Genomic DNA, 12,633 nt, shown 5'->3' with positions numbered 1-12,633 from the left:
AGCTGAAACTCTTATCATCATAAAAACTTTTTATGGAATTGTGGAATTCAGGATCTCCTAGTTGCCCACAGGTCTAAGGTTAAATAGGTAAGTAAATGACAATGAGTACCCAGTAGTTAATCTTCACACAGTTTCAGGTTTCATGCCTGAAATGAGCAAATTATTCACTTGAGTCCAAAGATTAGAACCTGGTAAAGCAAATTATGAAGAAAGTGTGTAGCTTTTCATTGAGAAAGAAAGTATTATGTAATATATGTGCACAGAACAGTGTTCTTTAAATATATCATTGTTTGAGGAATGAGTGACATCACTGACATAGCTGCATACTTCATATCTAAGCTTATATGAATTATATGCTGAGTTTCACATTAATAAGTTCAATGCATTTGCTCCAATATTACTACCTAAAAAACACCCCTCCGTCCTCAAAGTAAAAGCAGGAAAGAAAAAAGAAACTCTTTTAGCTATATAGAAAAAATGTGTATCAACCTTCCATTCTTAGGCAAACATTTCACAGAGTGAAAGGGGAAGAAACCTTACTCAAGAAATAGACATTTTCACTTCTCTAAACAAAAATTGAATATGGCTAACAGCACCAAAGACAACTAGAGTTACTAGAAAACAAAGGACCTAAAGCTTATTTAATAATCTGAATTTTGATCAAATCTTAGCATTTAAACTCAAGTACCAAGATTAACTTATTCAACTCTAACTATCTTTTAGTAGATGAATTGCAGTATACTATTGACATCAATTCTTTTTTTTACTATATTGGTAAAAATCTCATTTAACTCGCAATTTTAAAGGTGAGAACACTTTTAGGGTGTTGCACCGTTTTTATGAAAATAATTTGGAGGAGAAAAAGAGAAGAAACTGGCAGAAGAAACCTCTAAAGCATTATGACAAGAATTCTAACAGAGAGAATATCCCTTTAGAAAAATCACTGAATGTATATTTGTGTACAGAGTATATATATCAGTGTCTCAGGGCTTACCGGCTCGGGTTCCAATGGGGTCCACCGCTCCCGGTGTTTCTCCTTCAACAAAAAAACAGCCTCTCAAGAGTTCCTTACAAATTCATAGGCCAGACTTCTGGGTGAGAAATTGAAAGCACTTCTGCTCAGACTCCACCCTTCGGGGAATCTGTGAGCTAGCTTTAGTTCTTCCCACTCTGCGTATGCTGACTGTCGATCTCCAATCACTGACAAGCATCTAAACAAAATGCTCCTCCTGCTCTCTATTTCAAACACTAGGGGCTCTGCTTAGGGCAGCTCCCTAAGGAGCTCTGACCTTTACACTTAGGTGAACGCTTCTTTGTCCTCCAACTAAGACCTTTGAGAATGGGAGCTATATCCTACAATAATCCTATAGAGTAAATAGATCATCCTCATTTTTGTGTGAAATGAACCAATGAGTTTGTCCAGGAACTAAATCCTCACATTTGCATTCCTTCCTTGCTTTGGGCTATGGAATACACCACTAAGGACTGGAGAAGAGTTCTTTCCCAACTCTGGGAGATAAGGAAAACTTAGATTTTGAGGCAGTACCCCACTGTCAAAAGCATTGTGAGTTTCTAGTCTGAAGGTAGAGTTTGATATTTAATGAATTAACATTTTAGTCAAAAGTTTAATATTGGCCCTCAATTCTAGAATATACTTTATGGCCCAGTAGGTGGATTTTAAAAAGTCCTAAATCATAAATCTAGACAGTTAACAAAACAACCAAGGAAGAAAGAATTAAGAGTTTGAAGATCAAGTGGAAACTAGCCTAGGAGACTTCGTAAATGGAAATTATTCCTTTAAGCCTGTGGGCTATCTATTGTTCTACCTTCATTATCTCTTTATGCTTATTCCCGAGCTTGGGTCTTTTAGTGAATATCCTTTTAGGTATCAAAAACCAAGAGCAAAATGTTTCAGAATGAAGACCAAAGATAGAGACTGGGCCTGAATAATTAACTCACTTTTACATCTACCCCTTGTTGAGCCCCACACCATACCAGGTATAGCATTATTTGATTCAATCATCTCTACCATATGTTTGCTGTGTAACTCTGGACAATTTACCTCACCTGTGCTGAGGCTCATATGTCATCTATCAGATGGAGACGTAAAAGTACCTTTCCATCAAGATTACTGAGATATAAAACAATGCACCTAGAGAGCCAATGTACCAAGACACATAAGTTAATAAGTAACACGTCCCTATTTTTTTTTAGTTAACCAGACCAAAAGCATTACCCTCCAGTGTATGAGAGATGGGGATAAAAGACATGAAGTCACTTTCATACAAGTAATTGAACATTGAAAAGAAAATGTATTTCATCTCATGAATCTTATCATTACAATAATACTATAGAGTAAGTAGAGTGTCTTAATTTTATTAAGTTGGAAGAATAAAACTTTGAATCCAGAGTATCTCAAATTTTGTGGGTTTTTTTTTTTTCTATTTTGCTTATGCCTATGCTGTAAGAGTGTTAGACAATTTGTCCAGTTCTAATATCCAGGAAGGGAGCCTGAGGGTGAAGTCTGTGTCATTTTTGGTAGGAGGATTATACACCTTTAACTACAGGAGACATATAGATACATAGAGAAGTAGAGATAAAGTGTCTTGCTTTCACACTACTTCTTCTAAATTCTTTTGATAATGTTAAAGACCATGCCATAAAAATATTGTCTTAAAAACTATTGTTTAACATAGCCACTTTTAAAGAACTTGCTTGGAGGTCTAAGCTGTCATTCTAGTTCTTATATTTTGTATATCTGTCTTTTTTAATTTGTTACCTTCATTCATTTTTTAAAAAGTATTAAGAATATTCTTTGTTCCTGGGGATGTAATGGTTTTCCATTATAAAATCTTTATAATATTCACATAAGCCCCTAAAAATATAAAGGATTATGAGATAACAAGTCGTGACAGGAGTGGTGAAAGAAAGATCCACTGCAAGGCCAGCTGTGGAGGGAAAAGAAAGAACAGAGTGAGCTTCCATTTCTTCTTTTTTGGAAACAGAAAGAGGAAACATGTTGCCAGGATAAATGTTGTACCAATTCAGAGTTGTCTGTTAATTTCCATGTATGTCATCTGGCCTGTAACATGTTATGTCTCTGAAAGGCAGAACATTTGATTTTATCCTCTTCAGAGTTTGCCCATGAATAGAGCTAAGAAAATATCTGTTGAATTAGGTTTGTTTTCAGAAGATGATTCATTTCCTTCCATCAAAATTGCTGACTGGGGATATGAGGGAAAGTCTGTTCTCTCAAAAACTAATTCTTAAACAGTGAACTTTACATTTACTCTTCAAGGTTTATTCACTAAGGCTGGGCCAGTGCGTGGCATAAAGTAGTAGACTTCAATGGGGCTCACAGTATTATTAATCAAATTAAATTCAGTGTAGCAAACTATTTGTGTAAGAATCCAAGGCTACAGATCCAACTATGAAGCTCTAATGCTAACTGTTCAGTAAGTAAAAAGGAATATAAGATGACTAAGACAAAGATGCTCGTTGGTGGCCAGTTCAGGTCCAACTATTAAAAGTGTTCTGTAGAAGTAAAAGAGAACCTTGGAGGCCAGTGAGGACAGACTGATAAAAAGCTGCAGTCTCAAACTTGGGTGTTGAAGGGTAGCAGAATATGCCACCCCAAAACAGAGCTGTAGTAGTTCAGGACATGTCATCACAAAACATGCCACTGTGACATATTGACTATTATGAGCTATAGGCACTTGAAAAACAGCAAATGCAGGGAGAGGATGTCTCTGAACTCCCTTTATCTTCCTAAATATAGATCCGAAAGGAACCCAATTTTCATAAATGCCCTCCTCAGAAGTTTCATTAACCAGGGAAGATTGAGTCTTATCACAGACTAGAAGTCCGCACCACACACAGACAGACCTTGTCACAAACTATTGTATCTCTCATTCTTTCTTCTAAGGGCCCATTGATCTTTCCTAAAAATCATTTATTCTCCACGAAGTGGCATACATTCCTCTTCCCTTCCCTATTAAGATGGAAATTTAGCCTGAATTCTAAGCCAGCTCTGAGAGTTATTCATTTTCTCCTGGATATTTCCTATGTATACATGAGGTATTCATGTTAATAAACTTACTTTTTTTTCTCTTGTTAATCTGTCTTTTATTACAGGGATCCCAGCTAAGAAGAACTCAGAAGGGTAGAGGGAAAATTATTTTTCCTCTCCTACAGTATATAGGAACTTTCACATGGATCTATTTTTTCTAATTAAGTAAAAACATTTAGCAACTCGCTTCTCACTTCTGTGGAGGGAAATTTAATCTGAGTCATTATTAGGACTCTCCTTCCTTCTTCTTCCAAGTGGGTGTTGGAAATACCCCAGACGTTTTACACATAGCAAAATACTCTGGGGCCAGCCTAGTAGCTTCCTTCTCTCTCTTCCCTTCTGCCTCTCCTTTCCCAGCCTCATCACTCTGCACTGCCAACACTCTTTCCCCTTCCTCTTAGGGTTAACCAATATAACATAAGTTCTCTCAAAACCCAGGTCAGGGGGTTCTTGTCAAACAATTTCATTCTGAAGCCAAGGAATGCCAAATCTTTTCTGTATGGGTAGGGGAAAATATTGGAACAATATCAAGAACAGAACACACACACACCCCAAATTCTCTCTCCTCTGTTCTTTCCCCTCCCCTTTCCTTTTCTCCCTCCTTTCCTCTCCTTCCCTGCCTTCTTCTCTTGCCTTCCCTTTTTATCCTTCCCCCTTCTTACTCCCTCCCCTTCCCCCCTCTTCCTCTACTCTCCTTAATCCTCCTCCCCTGCCTTTTCTCTCTCTCTTGCCCCCCTCCCTTTTCTTCTTTCTTCTCCATTCCTTCCCTCCTGTCCTCACCCCTTCTCGCCCCTCCTCTCCTTCTCCTCCACTCTTTTCCCCTCCTCTCTTCCCTCTTCTCCCTCTCCCTCACATCTAACAGGGAAAGCAAATAACAGTAAATCACTAGGCTAAATAGATCATCTGTTCTCTCTTTCCTATGAGATATATACTCTGGTTATTAGAAAAATTCCCCAGTAATGAGCACAGGCTTTCTTATCCTCTATATGCAGTATTTTAGTTTTTTGAGTTTTTTTTGGGGGGGGGGAATACAAGTGTTTATTATAAGCAAATGACATTTTGCTAGTTGGTACTTAAAATTCATTTGTAGAGACTTCCCTGGTGGCGCAGTGGTTAAAACTCTAGGCTCCCAATGCAGGGGGCCCAGGTTCGATCCCTGGTCAGGGAACTAGACCCTACATGCATGCCACAACTAAGGAGCCGGAGAGCCTCAACTAAGGAGCAGGTGAGCAGCAATTAAGGAGCCTGGCTGCTGCAACTAAGACCCGGCACAACCAAATTAATTAATTAATTAATTAATTAATTATTTAAAAAATTCATTTGTAAACTAAAATTCGTATAACCCACTCACTTTTTCCTAGATCAAATTTCCCCCCTCACTGTTAAATTCAGAGGCATTCAAGGCAATCTATATGTTGTGCTCTAGCAGGGGAACTTGAATATTCTCTGTTAGATATGTTTGCATATCAATTTGCCCAAATATCTGATTGTTTATATGAAGAACTGGAATTAACAAAATTATCTATTTTTTCCTCTGTATTCAAATAGTAAGCAGATAAAAGAATCAGAGCTGAGCTACAAAGAGTTTTCAAAACAGTTTTGAAATAGGCAAATGCTTTTAATATTGCTGGCCCTATTTCAATGAGTCATCACATCTGAATAGAGGGAACTTTAATGAATTAGAAAATGACCATTAAGGATTTTAAAACTCCCACTCTAGAGCAAGGGCTTGCTTTCAAATAAACCATTTTGTAGTAGTAGTTATGCTTTTACTGTTTGTTTATTTAATAACTGATTTTCTCAAAGTAATGTTGTTACTGCTATCATCCTCTTGATAAGGAGAGGTTTTCTGAGGTTTCTATAAAACAGAAGACACAAAATAATGAGTATATTGACATCATTAACTTCATGACAGCAGTACTAAAGTTTTGATAACTGCAAAATGGGAACAGGCAATGCAAATGTTATTTTCTTCCTTCCTTCCTTTCTTTCTTTTTCTTTCTTTCTTCCTTCCTTCCTTCCTTCCTTCCTCCCTCCCTCCTTCCTTCCCTCCTTCCTTCCTTCCTTTCTCTCTCTCTCTTTCTTTCTTTATTGAGATAACATTTGTCTATAACATTATATGTTTCATGTGTACAACATTACATTTCAACCTCTATATACACTACACTGTGCTCACCACCAAAAGTTTAATTTCCACCTGTTACCACATAGCTGGCCCTCTTTTACCCATTTGCCCTCCCCCAGCACTCTTTTCCCTCTGGTAATCGCTACTTTGCTCTCTGTATCTATGTGTTTGCTGTATTTGTTTGGTTTAGTTTGTTCATTTATTTTGATTTTTTTGGTTTTTTTGTTGTTTGTTTTTTATATTCCACATATGAGTGGAATCATATGTTATTTGTCTTTCTCCATCTGACTTGTTTCACTTAGCATAATACATTTTAGGTCCACCCATGTTGTTGAAAATGGCAATATTACTTTTTTTATGGCTGAGTTGTATTCCTTTGTGTGTGTGTGTGTGCGTGTGTGTGTGTATATATATATATATATATATACACCACATCTTTTCCATTCATTCCATAAATGGGCATTTAGGTTGTTTCCATATCTTGGCTATTGTAAATAATGCGGCAATGAACATAGGGGTGCATATATCTTTTTGAAGTAGTGTTTTTGTTTTCTTCAGATAAATACCTGGAAGCGAATTAGCTGAATCGTATGGTAGTTCTAGTCTTAATTTTTTTTGTAATCTCCATATTGTTTTCCATAGTGACTGCACCAGTTTACATTCCCACCAGCACTACACAAGGGTTCCCATTTCTCCACATTCTCTCCGACACTTGTTATTTCTTGCCTTTTTGATCATAGTCATTCTAATGGGCAAAGGTGATATTTGTGGGTTTGATTTACATTTCCCTAATAATTAGTGATGTTAAACATCTTTTCATGTGTCTATTGGCCAACTGTATGTTTTCCTTGGAAAAATGTCTCTTCAGGTCCTCTACCCATTTTTTAATTGGGTTGTTTGTTTTTTAGTTGTTGTTGAGTTGAATGAATCTTTTATATATTTGGATATAACCCCTTATCAGATGTATGATTTGTAAATGCCCCATTCAGTAGGTTATCTTTTCATTTTATTGACAGTAGCTTTTGCTGTGCAGAAGCTTTTTAGTTTGATGTAATCCCACTTGTTTATTTTTGTTTTTTGTTTTTTTCCTTGCCTGAGGAGACATATCCAGAAAGACATTACTAAGACTGCCATCAAAGAGCATACTGTCTAAATAGCAGTTTTATGGTGTAGGGTCTTACATTCAATTTCAATCCATTTTGATTTTTGTGTATGGTGTGAGATAGTGATCTAGTTGCATTCCTGTACATCTGGCTGTCCAGTTTTCCCTACACCAGTTATTGAAAAGATGATCCTTTCTTCATGGTATGGTTCTTTGCTTCTTTGTCATAAATTAATTGTCCATATATGTGTGGTTCTATTTCTGGGCTCTCAGTTATGTTCGATTGATCTGTGTGTCTGTTTTTCTGCCAATATCATGCTGTTCTGATTACAATAGGTTTATAATATAGTTTGAAATCAGGAGTGTGATATCTTCAGCTTTGTTCTTTTTTCTCAGGATTGCTTTGGTTCTTTGGGGTCTTTGGTGGTCCCATATAAATTTTAGGAGTTTTTTGTCCTATTTCTGTGAATAATGATAGGGATTGAATTGAATCTGTAGATTGCTTTAGGTAATATGGACATTTTTAACAATGTTAATTCTTCCAATCCATGAGCATGAAATATCTTTCCATTTATTTATGTCTTCTTCAATTTCTTTAAACAACGTCTTGTAGTTTTCAGTATATAGGTCTTTTACCTCTTTGGTTAAATTTATTCCTAGGTATTTTATTCTCTTTGTTGTGATTGTAAATGAGATTGTTTTCTTAATTTCTCTTTCTGTTAGCTCTTTGTTAGTGTACAAAAACACAACAGATTTTTCTATATTGATTTTGTGCTCTGCAAGCTTACTGTATTGGTTTATTATTTCTAATAGATTGTTTTGGTGGCATCTTTAGAGTTTTCTCTATATATAATCATGTCATCCAGAAATATATATAATCATGTCATCCAGTTTTACTTCTTCTTTTCCAATCTGAATGCGTTTTATTTCTTTTCCTTGCCTAGTTGCTCTGTCTAGGACTTCCAATATAACATTGAATAAGAGTGGTGAGAGTGGGCATCCTTGTCTTGTTCCTGATATTAAAGAGGTAGCTTTCAGTTTGTTACCATTGAGTATTATAGCTGTGAGTTCATCATATATGGCTATTATTATGATGATGTGTGTTTCTTCTGTACCCATTTTATTGAGAGTTTTTGTCTTGTCAAATAGTTTTTCTGCATGTATTGAGATGAACATGTAATTTTTATCCTTCATGTTGTTAATGTATTGAATTATGTTTATTGATTTATGATGTTGAACCATCAACACATCCTGGAATAAATTCCACTTGATCATGGCAGTTTCTGCTGAGGAATCTGTTGATAGCCTGATGGGGGTTCCTTTGTAGTTTACTATCCTTTTCTTTTCCTGGCTGCCTTTAAAATTCTTTGTCATTGACTTTTGACAATTCTCCAGAAAAAAACTTAAAGTCACAGAATCTAACTGATAGAGAGTTTAAAATAGCTGTCATGAAGAAACTCAATGAGCTACAAGAAGACTCAGAAAGGCAGTTCAATGAGGTCAGGAATAAAATTAATGATCAGAAGGAATACTTTACCAAAGAGACTGAGACTCTAAAAATGAACCAAACAGAAATTCTGGAGCTGAAGAACTCAATAAATGAGATGGAGCATTGGAAATAGAGCAGACCATAAGGAAGAGAATTATTAAGCTCGAAGACAGAAAGCTAGAAATGATTCAGGCAGAAGAGGAGCAAGAACTAAGTTTTTTTGTTTGTTTTTTAAATGAAGAAAGTCTATGAGGACTATCTGACTCCAATAGAAAAGGCAATATAAAGATAATGGGTATTCCAGAAGAAGAAAGGGAGAAGGGAGTAGAGAGTTTATTTAAAGAAATAATAGCTAAGAAATTTCCAAACCTAAGGAAAGAAATGGATATACAAGTCCATGAAGCTAAGAGAACACTTTTGTTGAGTTATGGATGTTTCATTGGTTGTAGTTTGTGTGTAGATTGAAGGGGTGAGACAAAGAAAGTGTCTTCTGCCATGATGCTGATGTCACTCGTGCAAAATTTCCATTAAAAGGCAAAGATTTATACACTAGAATTTTTTTCACAGTACAAGTACAAATACAAATGCCCTCCTTTTAATTTAATAACACACTTCTCCTTAAAACATTTTTAAAATATTAAAAGTGACCATCAAGAGAGGCAATGAAGGGTGGATGTTCGTAGGTGACTCTACAAGATCCTCTAGCATTTGACTTTTCTTCCTGTGATTCTCTGGCAAAATGGTTTCTAGCACCACTAACAAATGCTGTAAAAATTCTCACTGTGCATGTGCCCATTATCTAGACACCAGCTTTGCTGGTTCCTACTCATTTATTTCCCACAGCTTTTATAGTACACATCCACTAAAATATAGCAATTTTCTAAATCCCACACTGAACATAGGAGAGATTTTATTAGTTAGAATCCAAAGAATGTTACAGTAAGTTCCTAAGGGCCAACAGGAAATGCTTCTACGTGGCTCTTCTTTAGAAAAGGAAAGTACATTGTATTAGAGAAGAGTTAGTAAGAAGTAGAAAATAACATTCATAAACTTGAAATTTAACTTGCATTTATATATGAGAATAGTATCCTGCTTTATAGAAATATTTCTATAATCTGGAAAAAAGAGATTATTTTTTAACACGATACACATTTTCAAAATTGACTGAACTGGAGGAATACTTGAAAAGAACAATTCCTTCAGAAGAGGTTAGAAATGAGTTTAAAGAGCTGTCATACAGAAGGCAATATGAAGTTTGAATACATTTGTACAACTATTGTTGAATTATAGTTCAGCTTAAAAGAATAGGAGATTCCCATAATATTCAAACTATTCCAGACCACTGGGGGAAAAATGAGCTTTCCTGTTTATTTTCTGAAGTTTTTCTAATCTCAATTCCAAACTTGATAATGTAGGAGTCTAAGGTACAAAAGGCTGTTTTCATTAAAAAAAAAAAAAGTGTTGATAAAGAATCATGTTACTTAACTGTTTTCATTAGAATCATTTATCTTTATTCATGATATATTAATTCTGTTTAAAATAAATTATAGCTATTTTCCACTGCATTGTTTTAACATATTTTGTTCTTCTTTACATGGCTTTCAACTGGTTTTTTTTCTTCTTCATTTTATTTATCTATTTTTTCTCTTTTATTTTCTTATATAGTCTTTGCTTTTTAGAGCAGTTTTAGATTCACATCAAAAGTGAGCAGAAAGTACAGAGAATTCCCATATAATACTTCCTTCTCAAATTATTTTTTTTTTTTTTTTTTTTTTTTTTTTTTTTGTGGTATGCCAGGCCTCTCTCTGCTGTGGCCTCTCCCGTTGCGGAGGACAGGCTCCAGACGCGCAGGCTCAGCGGCCATGGCTCACGGGCCCAGCCGCTCCGCGGCATGTGGGATCCTTCCAGACCGGGGCGCGAACCCGGTTCCCCTGCATTGGCAGGCGGACGCGCAACCGCTGCGCCACCAGGGAAACCCTCAAATTATTTTTAATATTAATTTTTCTAATCATATTTCTTGCCTTAACTTTTCACTTTTGTCCAATCTGATCCTTGTGTTTCCTTCTTATTACTTATTACTCCAATATTGATTCTTTTATAATTTTAACTCTTTTTTACTTTTTAAAATCTCTTTCCCTGCTTTATTTCATAACTCACTTTTACATTTTCAATTTTTATTTTATTTATTTTAATCTTTGTTATTTTAAATTATTTTCTTTACACAGATAGACCTTTATTATTTCTTGTTATGTCATTTTAATTTATTTTATTATTTATTGTTTATTATTATTTATTTTTACTCAACTTATTTGTTTGTATTCTGTTCTTTCATTTTATCTCATTGGTTTTATTTCATAATTCTTTGCCAGTTATTTCAAATATTCACTATTAACAATTGTAATTGCTTTTAATTTTATGTTATTTTCCTACGAACAGTAAGAGCTAGAGAGGGTGTGGAGAAAAGGGAACCCTCCTACAGTGTTGGTGGGAATGTAAATTGGTACAGCCACTATGGAGAACAGTATGGAGGTTCCTTAAAAAACTTAAAATAGAACCACCGTATGATCCAGCAATCCCAATCCTGGGCATATATCCAGAGAAAACCAAAATTCAAAAGGATACATGCACTCCAGTGTTCATTGCAGCACTATTTACAATAGCCAAGACATGGAAGCCAACTAAATGTCCATTGACAGAAAAATGTATAAAGAAGTTATGGTATACACATATACAATGGAATATTACTCAGCCATAAAAAGAATGAAATAATGCCATTTGCAGCAACATGGATGGACCTAGAGATTATCATACTAAGTGAAGAAAGTCAGAGAAAGACAAATATCATATGATATCACTCATATGTGGAATCTAATTTAAAAACGATACAAACAAACTTATTTACAAAACAGAAGCAGATTTATAGATATCGAAAACAAATTTATGGTTTCCGAAGGGGAAACATGGTGGGAGGGATAAATCAGGAGCTTGGGATGAACACACGCATACTACTATATATAATATACATGACCGATGGGGACCTACTGTATAACACAGGGAACTTTACCTGTGATAACCTATATGAGAAAAGAATCTAAAAAAGAATGAATACATGTATATGTATAACTGGATCACTTTGCTATACACCTGAAATTAACACAACATTGTAAATCAACTATACTCCAATAAAATTAAAATATTAAAAAATAAGTTATCTTTCTATGGTATATAGAAAACCATTTAATCTGGGTGGCCCAAGCAGGAAGAGTTTGTGATGGACAAGGAGATAAGAAAAAGACAAAGAACCTTAGTCATTGTTCATGTTACTGTCCTGCAATGTAAACCTTTTTCTACGTAAATTTCCAGCCAAAAGTCTTGTGTCTTATTCTTGATGGAAATAAAAAAATAGTGTTGGTGTTCAACACATTATGATTTGGTAGAGTAAAGAGACAACCTTTAATGGACTGAGATAGTCTACAAAATGAAATAAATTTGTTCAAGTAGGAATGCAGGAAAGAGGTGATGAAAAGTATATTCTCCCCCTCACCACACATATCCTTGGAGCAAGGGAAGGCATTCTGAGGATGCATATCCTCAGGTATCATTAGCATTTAAAGGAACATGGTGAAATCTGTGACAACTGGATGACTTTTGAGGATCTTCAGACTTTACCTCAGGCTGCACAGTTGAACCTTATTGCTTTTGGCTCTTAATGAATTTGGATCTTATAGAACTCCAATTTGACTTTCTGCTTTAGTGTGACTTGAGAGGAGTAAAAGGAGCAGAATCATGCATTTCCCTTTATATATATTTTACCTCAAAACATGATTTTGCTTTGAAAAATTATAGGA

General features: G+C 35.3%; 1 protein-coding gene across 1 annotated transcript in view; it reads right to left on the bottom strand.

Annotated features, from left to right (window-relative positions):
• Positions 1-1,094, bottom strand: part of KYNU (kynureninase) — a 101,280-nt gene extending 100,186 nt beyond the window's left edge. The window contains exon 1 of the mRNA XM_007121695.2: positions 995-1,094. The gene's annotated coding sequence lies outside the window, so the exon portion shown is untranslated. The remainder of the gene's footprint in view (positions 1-994) is intronic.
• Between the last annotated feature and the right edge of the window lie 11,539 nt (positions 1,095-12,633).

The sequence above is a fragment of the Physeter macrocephalus genome, chromosome 2 (genome assembly GCF_002837175.3).
Source record: "Physeter macrocephalus isolate SW-GA chromosome 2, ASM283717v5, whole genome shotgun sequence".
NCBI lineage: Eukaryota > Metazoa > Chordata > Mammalia > Artiodactyla > Physeteridae > Physeter > Physeter macrocephalus.
This window is presented reverse-complemented; position numbering and strand designations above follow the sequence as displayed.